Source organism: Ranitomeya variabilis, chromosome 4 (assembly GCF_051348905.1).
Source record: "Ranitomeya variabilis isolate aRanVar5 chromosome 4, aRanVar5.hap1, whole genome shotgun sequence".
NCBI classification, from domain to species: Eukaryota; Metazoa; Chordata; class Amphibia; order Anura; family Dendrobatidae; genus Ranitomeya; species Ranitomeya variabilis.
In genome coordinates this window covers 514,580,114-514,593,335 of record NC_135235.1, presented here as the reverse complement: position 1 = coordinate 514,593,335, position 13,222 = coordinate 514,580,114, and the positions used below count along the sequence as shown (strand labels likewise).

The following is a 13,222-nucleotide window of genomic DNA, read 5'->3' as shown; positions in this document are numbered from 1 at the left end:
GCATCGCCTGTAACTGGCGCCTGCATATAAAGGCATCGCCTGTAACTGGCACTACATATAAAGAAATCGCCTGTAACTGGCACTGCATATAAAGGCATCGCCTGTAACTGGCACTACATATAAAGAAATCGCCTGTAACTGGCACCTACATATAAAGGCATCGCCTGTAACTGGCACTACATATAAAGGCATCGCCTGTAACTGGTGCCTGCATATAAAGGCATCGCCTGTAACTGGCGCCTGCATATAAAGGCATCGCCTGTAACTGGCACTACATATAAAGGCATCGCCTGTAACTGGCACTACATATAAAGGCATCGCCTGTAACTGGCACTACATATAAAGGCATCGCCTGTAACTGGCACTACATATAAAAGGCATCGCCTGTAACTGGCACCTACATATAAAGAAATCGCCTGTAACTGGCACCTACATATAAAGGCATCGCCTGTAACTGGCATTACATATAAAGAAATCGCCTGTAACTGGCGCTGCATATAAAGGCATCGCCTGTAACTGGCACTACATATAAAGGCATCGCCTGTAACTGGCGCCTGCATATAAAGAAATCGCCTGTAACTGGCACCTACATATAAAGGCATCGCCTGTAACTGGCACCTACATATAAAGGCATCGCCTGTAACTGGCACTACATATAAAGGCATCGCCTGTAACTGGCACTACATATAAAGGCATTGCCTGTAACTGGCACTACATATAAAGAAATCGCCTGTAACTGGTGCCTGCATATAAAGGCATCGCCTGTAACTGGCACTACATATAAAGGCATCGCCTGTAACTGGTGCCTGCATATAAAGGCATCGCCTGTAACTGGCACCTACATATAAAGGCATCGCCTGTAACTGGTGCCTGCATATAAAGGCATCGCCTGTAACTGGCGCCTACATATAAAGGCATCGCCTGTAACTGGCACTACATATAAAAGGCATCGCCTGTAACTGGCACTGCATATAAAGGCATCGCCTGTAACTGGCGCCTGCATATAAAGGCATCGCCTGTAACTGGCACTACATATAAAGAAATCGCCTGTAACTGGCACTACATATAAAGGCATCGCCTGTAACTGGCACTACATATAAAGAAATCGCCTGTAACTGGCACCTACATATAAAGGCATCGCCTGTAACTGGCACTACATATAAAGGCATCGCCTGTAACTGGTGCCTGCATATAAAGGCATCGCCTGTAACTGGCGCCTGCATATAAAGGCATCGCCTGTAACTGGCACTACATATAAAGGCATCGCCTGTAACTGGCACTACATATAAAGGCATCGCCTGTAACTGGCACTACATATAAAGGCATCGCCTGTAACTGGCACTACATATAAAAGGCATCGCCTGTAACTGGCACCTACATATAAAGAAATCGCCTGTAACTGGCACCTACATATAAAGGCATCGCCTGTAACTGGCATTACATATAAAGAAATCGCCTGTAACTGGCGCTGCATATAAAGGCATCGCCTGTAACTGGCACTACATATAAAGGCATCGCCTGTAACTGGCGCCTGCATATAAAGAAATCGCCTGTAACTGGCACCTACATATAAAGGCATCGCCTGTAACTGGCACCTACATATAAAGGCATCGCCTGTAACTGGCACTACATATAAAGGCATCGCCTGTAACTGGCACTACATATAAAGGCATTGCCTGTAACTGGCACTACATATAAAGAAATCGCCTGTAACTGGCGCCTGCATATAAAGGCATCGCCTGTAACTGGCACCTACATATAAAGGCATCGCCTGTAACTGGCGCCTGCATATAAAGGCATCGCCTGTAACTGGCACTACATATAAAGAAATCGCCTGTAACTGGCACCTACATATAAAGGCATCGCCTGTAACTGGCACTACATATACACTCACCGGCCACTTTATTAGGTACACCATGCTAGTAACGGGTTGGACCCCCTTTTGCCTTCAGAACTGCCTCAATTCTTCGTGGCATAGATTCAACAAGGTGCTGGAAGCATTCCTCAGAGATTTTGGTCCATATTGACATGATGGCATCACACAGTTGCCGCAGATTTGTCGGCTGCACATCCCAAAGATGCTCCATACAAGGCAGGATGGATCCATGCTTTCATGTTGTTTACGCCAAATTCTGACCCTACCATCCGAATGTCGCAGCAGAAATCGAGACTCATCAGACCAAGCAACGTTTTTCCAATCTTCTACTGTCCAATTTCGATGAGCTTGTACAAATTGTAGCCTCAGTTTCCTGTTCTTAGCTGAAAGGAGTGGTACCCGGTGTGGTCTTCTGCTGCTGTAGCCCATCTGCCTCAAAGTTCGACGCACTGTGCGTTCAGAGATGCTCTTAGGCCTACCTTGGTTGTAACGGGTGGCGATTTGAGTCACTGTTGCCTTTCTATCAGCTCGAACCAGTCTGCCCATTCTCCTCTGACCTCTGGCATCAACAAGGCATTTCCGCCCACAGAACTGCCGCTCACTGGATTTTTTTTCTTTTTCGGACCATTCTCTGTAAACCCTAGAGATGGTTGTGTGTGAAAATCCCAGTAGATCAGCAGTTTCTGAAATACTCAGACCAGCCCTTCTGGCACCAACAACCATGCCACGTTCAAAGGCACTCAAATCACCTTTCTTCCCCATACTGATGCTCGGTTTGAACTGCAGGAGATTGTCTTGACCATGTCTACATGCCTAAATCTGCGCAGAAACGCTGCAGATTTCAAAGAAGTGCACGTCGCTTCTTTTGTGCAGTTCTGCAGCGTTTCTGCTGCAGATTTTTCTGCACCATGTGCACAGCTTTTTTTTTTCCCCATTGATTTACATTGTACTGCACAGAAACTGCACAGAAACTGCACAGAATCTGCATAGAAACTGCACAGAAACTGCACAGAAACTGCACAGAATCTGCATAGAAACTGCACAGAAACTGCATAGAAACTGCACAGAAACTGCATCAAATCTGCAGATGCAGATTTAGTGCAGAAAATTCTGCACCACATTTCCTACGTGTGCACATAGCCTATATGCACTGAGTTGCCGCCATGTGATTGGCTGATTAGAAATTAAGTGTTAACAAGAAGTTGGACAGGTGTACCTAATAAAGTGGCCAGTGAGTGTAAAGGCATCGCCTGTAACTGGCACTACATATAAAGAAATCGCCTGTAACTGGCGCCTGCATATAAAGGCATCGCCTGTAACTGGCACTACATATAAAGAAATCGCCTGTAACTGGCACCTACATATAAAGAAATCGCCTGTAACTGGCACTACATATAAAGAAATCGCCTGTAACTGGCACTACATATAAAGAAATCGCCTGTAACTGGCACTGCATATAAAGGCATCGCCTGTAACTGGCGCCTGCATATAAAGAAATCGCCTGTAACTGGCACTACATATAAAGAAATCGCCTGTAACTGGTACTGCATATAAAGGCATCGCCTGTAACTGGCGCCTGCATATAAAGGCATCGCCTGTAACTGGCACTACATATAAAGGCATCGCCTGTAACTGGCACTACATATAAAGAAATCGCCTGTAACTGGCGCCTGCATATAAAGGCATCGCCTGTAACTGGCACTACATATAAAGGCATCGCCTGTAACTGGCACTGCATATAAAGGCATCGCCTGTAACTGGCACTACATATAAAGAAATCGCCTGTAACTGGCACCTACATATAAAGGCATCGCCTGTAACTGGCACTACATATAAAGAAATCGCCTGTAACTGGCACCTACATATAAAAGGCATCGCCTGTAACTGGCACTACATATAAAGAAATCGCCTGTAACTGGCACTGCATATAAAGGCATCGCCTGTAACTGGCGCCTGCATATAAAGAAATCGCCTGTAACTGGCACTACATATAAAGAAATCGCCTGTAACTGGTACTGCATATAAAGGCATCGCCTGTAACTGGCGCCTGCATATAAAGGCATCGCCTGTAACTGGCACCTGCATATAAAGGCATCGCCTGTAACTGGCACTACATATAAAGAAATCGCCTGTAACTGGCACCTACATATAAAGGCATCGCCTGTAACTGGCACTACATATAAAGGCATCGCCTGTAACTGGTGCCTGCATATAAAGGCATCGCCTGTAACTGGCGCCTGCATATAAAGGCATCGCCTGTAACTGGCACTACATATAAAGGCATCGCCTGTAACTGGCACTACATATAAAGGCATCGCCTGTAACTGGCACTACATATAAAGGCATCGCCTGTAACTGGCACTACATATAAAAGGCATCGCCTGTAACTGGCACCTACATATAAAGAAATCGCCTGTAACTGGCACCTACATATAAAGGCATCGCCTGTAACTGGCATTACATATAAAGAAATCGCCTGTAACTGGCGCTGCATATAAAGGCATCGCCTGTAACTGGCACTACATATAAAGGCATCGCCTGTAACTGGCGCCTGCATATAAAGAAATCGCCTGTAACTGGCGCCTGCATATAAAGGCATCGCCTGTAACTGGCACCTACATATAAAGGCATCGCCTGTAACTGGCGCCTGCATATAAAGGCATCGCCTGTAACTGGCACTACATATAAAGGCATCGCCTGTAACTGGCGCCTGCATATAAAGAAATCGCCTGTAACTGGCACCTACATATAAAGGCATCGCCTGTAACTGGCACCTACATATAAAGGCATCGCCTGTAACTGGCACTACATATAAAGGCATCGCCTGTAACTGGCACTACATATAAAGGCATTGCCTGTAACTGGCACTACATATAAAGAAATCGCCTGTAACTGGCGCCTGCATATAAAGGCATCGCCTGTAACTGGCACCTACATATAAAGAAATCGCCTGTAACTGGCACTACATATAAAGGCATCGCCTGTAACTGGCACTACATATAAAGGCATTGCCTGTAACTGGCACTACATATAAAGAAATCGCCTGTAACTGGCGCCTGCATATAAAGGCATCGCCTGTAACTGGCACCTACATATAAAGGCATCGCCTGTAACTGGCGCCTGCATATAAAGGCATCGCCTGTAACTGGCACTACATATACACTCACCGGCCACTTTATTAGGTACACCATGCTAGTAACGGGTTGGACCCCCTTTTGCCTTCAGAACTGCCTCAATTCTTCGTGGCATAGATTCAACAAGGTGCTGGAAGCATTCCTCAGAGATTTTGGTCCATATTGACATGATGGCATCACACAGTTGCCGCAGATTTGTCGGCTGCACATCCCAAAGATGCTCCATACAAGGCAGGATGGATCCATGCTTTCATGTTGTTTACGCCAAATTCTGACCCTACCATCCGAATGTCGCAGCAGAAATCGAGACTCATCAGACCAAGCAACGTTTTTCCAATCTTCTACTGTCCAATTTCGATGAGCTTGTGCAAATTGTAGCCTCAGTTTCCTGTTCTTAGCTGAAAGGAGTGGTACCCGGTGTGGTCTTCTGCTGCTGTAGCCCATCTGCCTCAAAGTTCGACGCACTGTGCGTTCAGAGATGCTCTTAGGCCTACCTTGGTTGTAACGGGTGGCGATTTGAGTCACTGTTGCCTTTCTATCAGCTCGAACCAGTCTGCCCATTCTCATCTGACCTCTGGCATCAACAAGGCATTTCCGCCCACAGAACTGCCGCTCACTGGATTTTTTTTCTTTTTTGGACCATTCTCTGTAAACCCTAGAGATGGTTGTGTGTGAAAATCCCAGTAGATCAGCAGTTTCTGAAATACTCAGACCAGCCCTTCTGGCACCAACAACCATGCCACGTTCAAAGGCACTCAAATCACCTTTCTTCCCCATACTGATGCTCGGTTTGAACTGCAGGAGATTGTCTTGACCATGTCTACATGCCTAAATCTGCGCAGAAACGCTGCAGATTTCAAAGAAGTGCACGTCGCTTCTTTTGTGCAGTTCTGCAGCGTTTCTGCTGCAGATTTTTCTGCACCATGTGCACAGCTTTTTTTTTTCCCCATTGATTTACATTGTACTGCACAGAAACTGCACAGAAACTGCACAGAAACTGCACAGAATCTGCATAGAAACTGCACAGAAACTGCACAGAAACTGCACAGAATCTGCATAGAAACTGCACAGAAACTGCATAGAAACTGCACAGAAACTGCATCAAATCTGCAGATGCAGATTTAGTGCAGAAAATTCTGCACCACATTTCCTACGTGTGCACATAGCCTATATGCACTGAGTTGCCGCCATGTGATTGGCTGATTAGAAATTAAGTGTTAACAAGAAGTTGGACAGGTGTACCTAATAAAGTGGCCAGTGAGTGTAAAGGCATCGCCTGTAACTGGCACTACATATAAAGAAATCGCCTGTAACTGGCGCCTGCATATAAAGGCATCGCCTGTAACTGGCACTACATATAAAGAAATCGCCTGTAACTGGCACCTACATATAAAGAAATCGCCTGTAACTGGCACCTACATATAAAGAAATCGCCTGTAACTGGCACTACATATAAAGAAATCGCCTGTAACTGGCACTACATATAAAGAAATCGCCTGTAACTGGCGCCTGCATATAAAGGCATCGCCTGTAACTGGGACTTGTATATAAAGAAATCGCCTGTAACTGGCACTACATATAAAGAAATCGCCTGTAACTGGTACTGCATATAAAGGCATCGCCTGTAACTGGCGCCTGCATATAAAGGCATCGCCTGTAACTGGGACTACATATAAAGGCATCGCCTGTAACTGGGACTACATATAAAGAAATCGCCTGTAACTGGCGCCTGCATATAAAGGCATCGCCTGTAACTGGGACTTGTATATAAAGGCACCGCCTGTAGGAGGCTGCTGTATTACCACTGTCTGCTTTCCTCTGTACTAAACAGTCCCAACCACACAGGCCGGGTTCAGACAGGCATATTTCATGGTTCACATACAGACCTGTGGGTTTTCCGACCTTAACTTAGTCTCCTCGACACAAAAGGGGCTGTTAGTTTTGGTTAGGAGACAAAGGGTCAGACTGGGCATTGTGGTTCATACATGTCTGTACACAGCCTTATTACAGTATCAGCCCTGCTTGTCGGACTGTGGCCCACTCTAATCTATGAATGTCCCCTTTAATAAGAAGGCTAGCGCCTGTAGCGGCCAGCTGCGACCGCTCTAAGCTCAGATAATTGTCTGCCTGAGCGATCAGATGGGTCTCTGTTCAGCAGGGCACGGCCACAAGGAAAGGCAGCGCAGGTCACGGGTTGTGTACTACGCTTGGTTTGAAGGGCTCTGTCAGCCTAAAAATGACTGCTCAAAACAAGCACAGGCATAAAGCCTTGGTGTGGCATAAACCGTTTAGTGAACCTTCCCAACCTCTCGTTTGCCTTTATTGCTGCCCTCATTTTCCTTGGTTGACAGCTCTGCTTTACTGGAGCCTGAAGAGGGTGGACATAGATGGAAAACAAGTATGTGGAAGGTGCGCCGAGCTGTTCAGCCATAGTATGAATGCATCAAGTCCCTGTGCTTGGTTTGAACAGTCATTTTGTGATATCAAACTCCATTTAAGGTTTTTATGACAGAAAAGAGGCAAATATATGTAGATAAATGATACCTATTGTGTCCACTAACAAACTACAGGCTGCCAGAAACAACAGGCTGCAGTCTGGGCCGGCTCCATGGGACAGACAAGTAATTTCACATTTGCTTTATATGTTTTTATGCAATAATCCAATATATTGTGTATAAACGATCCACGGTGCAATATAGGGATCGGCATTATAAACAGCCTTTATTAGTACAGGAGTAATACACAGTGTGGTGGGTATACAAGATTATTGGATTGTGCATAAAGGACATGTGATAGGTGCTAGAAGTCACCTGTCAGCATACGAAGGGTTAACCTGTAGGCAATTAAAATGGCTGCTTTATTACAGCAGGAGACGCCAGCAGGGAAAGCTCTCCATATTTATACACTGTTCACGGGGCTTAATGACTCATTAAGTGACCGGGCCCCGATCTCCATAATCTGCTTTACATACAGAGGCTTCCCAGCAAGGTACATTAGGGTAACACTATCTATGTGCTTACCGAGACAATGGCATCGCTCCGCAGAACGTGTGCCAGACGTATGTATACTGCCAGATAGTGTAAGAAATAGTGGACCCTGCTCTGTATAGTCACAATCATCACCCTGTGTCCGCATGGAGAGCAATGCTGATGGCGAAGGGCCCATGTTCCTTACACGAGTACTACTAAACCTTGCTAAAGGTGCATTTACACTGAAAGCATATAGTCTAAGAGAGCTCGTTTCACAATAACATTTCAGGCCAACGATCAACTGATGAACGAACAAATGACTTGTTCGTCGGGTGAAATGATGTTTCAGGACACGTAAAAGTCATCGTTCACAGCAGATTATCATCTTGTGTAGACACAACTTGTGCGGCCGGGATCGATGGTCGCCTGCGTGCAATTAACAACCTATTATAGATCACTCAGTGTGCATCCTAACAAGCCGTCTGCCAGTGTGCACAGGTTATTAAACGACCGCCGATAAATAAATATTTAGCGATCAGCAGTCATTTAATGCTGGTCAGTCCGTGCAATCCAAGCTTTAATCTTCTCCAGTTCAGCAGACCTAATGAAATGCTTTGACTCAAAACAGAAATAGTGGAGAACCCCTTATAATTTACATTGGTTGCTGTTGCTCAGAGATTGGAAATTGTGGGCCATATAAAGGATACAGTGGGATAAACATGGAATAAAAAAAAACAAATGAACAACCCCACAATTCTACCTTTGAGGAACCTCCATGATGTACAACATGAACTTGAAGGATGGAATATGTCATGTTATAAAGTCTTGAATGCGGACGTGTCCTACCCAGGTTGGATATCGATCTTATATACATGCAGGTAGAGGGAGAGAGGAAACCCCCTTGATGCAGTGAATGTTTCGCTTGGATTCTCCTTTGCACATGACTTTTCATAGACAAATCTTTACTGTTGGATTCTATATTCTCTCACATAAAATTCATTCATTGCCAATATAAAGCATTATTTCCAGGGAAAAGACTCTATATTGCATACACAAATTGTCTACAGCTCCATAGACCTGCAATCACAAGGCCCCAACTAGGTTGCCTCCTTAAAGAGGTGACATTTATCACTGAACAGCAGGATGGATAATAAATGTCTTATTTCTGGCGGTTTCACCACTGGAACACCCACCAATCACATGACGGGGACTCCCCGACTCCCATTCTTCCTAGCTATGGTCACAACTGAATGAAGTGTATGTCATGGGTTTACCGTGAAAGAGAGAAGCCAGAAGACCGCAGCATATGATTTCTCCTTCTCCTGCAATGATTAGGAGCACTTCACCTTCATATTATATGGTGCAGGTTTCTTTTAGTAGTGCAGGGGTTAATCTGCTCAGTTGAGAGCTCCTGGAGTGTTAAGGCTCTCAGCTGTGCACTGTTAGCCACTCTCATCTCCTATATAAACTGAGTCCTGGCTCGATCTCATTGTCAGAGTTAGCTTTGTGAGTATATTTCTATGTTTGGTATTTTACATCATCCCTGTTTCTATTACCTTGTTAGTCTGGTTGGCGAATTACGGTACACTACTACTCCCGTCTTCCCTGGGTGGGGTAAGGGTAAAGACTGAGGGCGAATTCAGGAGCTAAGGCAAAGTAAGTGGCCCCGGCATCTTCACCATCAGAAGTAACCTGGGGAAAAGGCCGAGCTAGCAGGGTGGATAAAAATCAATGTTTTTTTAAAAAAATCAAAAAAATCGGATTTTTTTGATTTAAATCGGATTTTTTTGATTTAAATCGGATTTTTTTCAATAAACTGCTTTTTGAGGAAAATATTTTACCATCCAAAGGTTCTTCCATCATGAGATAAAGCTGAGTTGTTTAACTCAGTAGAATAAAGGCTGTATATGTGTAACATTCACAATGCCATGCTCTTCCAGAGGTTTCTGTAGGATGCTGACTATCCAACAAGTTTGGGCATGTCAACTGAATGGAAAAAGAAACTAAACCAAAAGTGAAACCAAGCTAGAAGTGTGGAATTAAAGGGGCAGTATGAACAAAATGTGGAGGCTATTAATAGTTTATACAATTAAGACATGCTGCTTTTAAACACCTACCTATTGCCATATAGTAAAACAAAAAAGATTTTTACTTACTTTGGGGTCCCCCCCTCACCCTGGCGTTAGATCGTTGCCCCTAGTTTCGTCCGTGTAACTATGGGCGCACATGCGCACTGCTCTCACTTCTCATTTTAATCGTGATTTATATTAAAAAAAAACTTTTGATTTAAATCAGTGATTTAAATCATTATTAAAATCATGATTTAAATCGATCTGATTTAAATAGAAAAAAATCTTTTGATTTAAATCGTGATTTAAATCATGATTTAAATCGGCGTGATTTAAATCAATCCACCCTGCGAGCTAGGGCGCCCCTAGCATTAGATAGGGAAGGAACCCCTGGTCCTGAGACAGCCAACAACAGAGTTGTGACAGTGGCAATGTCGTACATGCGTAATGTCACTCCATTCACTGCCTATGGGGCAGACAAAGTAGACTGAAAGCAGTACACGGCTAACAGTACAATCATCTGAACACTTGTGTTTCATAGGATAAGTTGGGCTTTTTTGGGTTATTTTTTTAACGGGAATATGTCACCAGGTTTTTGCCACTTAATTTGAGAGAAGTAAAATGTAGAGACAGATACCCTGATTCCAGCAGTGTCACTTATTGGGCTGCTTGTGTAGTTTTAACAAAATCACTATTTTATCAGCAGGAGATTATCATTAGAGGCCTTGTAAACCTGCTGCCATTTGGTCCCCCATATTAATGAGATCTGTATAATCTCGCCCCCACCACTGATTAGCAGCTTTCTATGTACATAATGCATAGACAGAAAGCTGCTAATCAGTGGTGTGATAGACACTGTACAGAGTTCAGCATTCACAGAACTGCAAGATTTGCAGCAGATAAAATGTATCAAAACTACAGCAAACAGTTTAGTAAGTGAAACATCACCGGAATCAGGGTGTCTGTCTCTACATTATCCTGCCCTCGGATGGGGCAGCAAAAACTTGCTGACAGATTCCCTTTAAAGAGATTATTTTAAGGATTTGTATTGGTTTATTTCACGTGAAATGTGGAAAAATCTGATTGTTTGATGGACTATTGGCCCCAGCAAATGTCAGGGCCTGTTTCCTTGTATACCACTGCGGAGTTTGAAAAGTGCACAGTGTAGATATAAAAAGGATTAATAAATCTATAGCAGGGATGTCAAATACACACGGGGCCAAAAATTAAAAGCTTGGACAGTCAAGGGTCAACCTTGCTATTTATTAAAAAAAAAAGTATATGATGAACTTTTTCATATGGAAACAAACTTAAAGAGGTTGTACCACAAACAAAGTACATTTTAATTAATAGATCATAACACATTATATTCTTCAAATATTTTATTCTATGTAAGAGCAGTAAAAAGCATACGTCCCAAACGCCTAATTTAAATATGTAATATCAAAGGTTAAAAAACCTGGAATAATACAGATAAACTATGACGCAAATAAAAGTGCACCCAAACTCAGTATGATACCCCCACAGTGAATTCCTTCACAGTACCCACCACATGCTCTGTGAGACCCTAATGTACTCCCTCCCTCAATCCCCCGGACAAAGAATGGCGAAACAGCCCTCCACACAGTATAATGGGTCCCACGTAGTCCTCCATACAGTATAACAGAGCCTTGCATTGCTTTCCATATAGTATAATGGCCCCAGAAAGTGTTCCATACAGTATAATAACCCCACATAGTGCTCCATACAGTATAATGGGCCCGACATAGTCCTCCATACAGTATAACAGGGCTCTGCATGGCCTTCCATATAGTATAATGGCCCCAGAAAGTGCTCCATACAGTATACTGGCCTCACATACTGCTCTATACAGTATAATGTGTCCTGTATAGTGATCCATACAGTATAAAGGGTCCACATAGTGCTCCATACAGTATAATAGTTGACACATTAAAAAAATAAATACTCACCTCTGCCCGTTTCCATGCTGCTCCAGTGTCTTCAGATGCTCTGCACATCTCGGCACAGCTGACATGTTGTAATGAAGTTATTGCTTCCTCTGCGCTGAGACATCAGGCACAGAGGGGGATTGATGGAGGAGGGAGGGTCAGCTGTCACTCCCTCCTCCGTCATTGCTTTCAACTGTATTGGCATCTAGGATGCCAATATAGTTGAAAATCCAATGCCGGGAGGAGGAGCAAATATACTTGGGGACCTGCCAGGCGTCACAGGCCAAACATACTCACCCTGTAGGTCAGATTTGGCCTGTGGGCCAGTGTTTGACATATGTGATCTATAGTGTAAGCGTGATGAAATAATAGTCAAAATGTATCATGTTAGTTTAGATATGGGTGATGTCTTATATAAATGACAAGACAGGTATAAATATACATGTAAATATACAGTAAATACGGCTCTGGTAAAAATTAAGAGACCACCACATCAAAACCCTGTCATGGGCAGCCCAATCTCCAGACCTGAACCCCATTGAAAACCTCTGGAATGTAATCAAGAGGATGATGGATAGTCACCAGCCATCAAACAAAGAACTACTACTTACATTTTTGCGCCAGAAGCTGTGTGAAAGACTGGTGGAAAGCATGCCAAGACGCATGAAAGCTGTGATTAAAAATCATGGTTATTGCACAAAATATTGATTTCTGAACTCTTCCTGAGTTAAAACATTAGTATTGTTGTTTCTAAATGATTATGAACTTGTTTTCTTGGGATTATTTGAGGTCTGAAAGCACTGTTTGTTTGTTTTTAATTTTGACCATTTCTCCTTTTCAGAAAAAAAATACAAAATTTATTGCTTGGAACTTCGGAGACATGCTGTCAGAAGTTTATAGAATAAAAGAACAATTTACGTTTTGCTCAAAAATATACCTATAAAGAGAAAAAAATCAGACAAACTGAACATTTTGCAGTGGTCTCTTAATTTTTGCCACAGTTGTATATACATACACACACCTGTACATACATACAAATACACAACCACAGGTTTATAGACATACCCATATACACACAGACATATCCATAAAGACAGACAAGTATACACATACACATACATGGACACAAAGCTTTATGAGGGATGTCATGACAATGTGAACCAAACCTCACGCTGACGTTATCAACATACAGTGATGGAGATGTACTTATCTAATAGAACACTAG

At 43.4% G+C, this 13,222-nt stretch overlaps 1 protein-coding gene across 1 annotated transcript in view; it reads right to left on the bottom strand.

Moving 5' to 3' along the window:
* LOC143765453 (inactive phospholipase C-like protein 2) overlaps positions 1 to 13,222 on the bottom strand; it is a 129,785-nt gene that overhangs the window by 23,222 nt on the left and 93,341 nt on the right. The gene's annotated exons all lie outside the window — the stretch shown is intronic.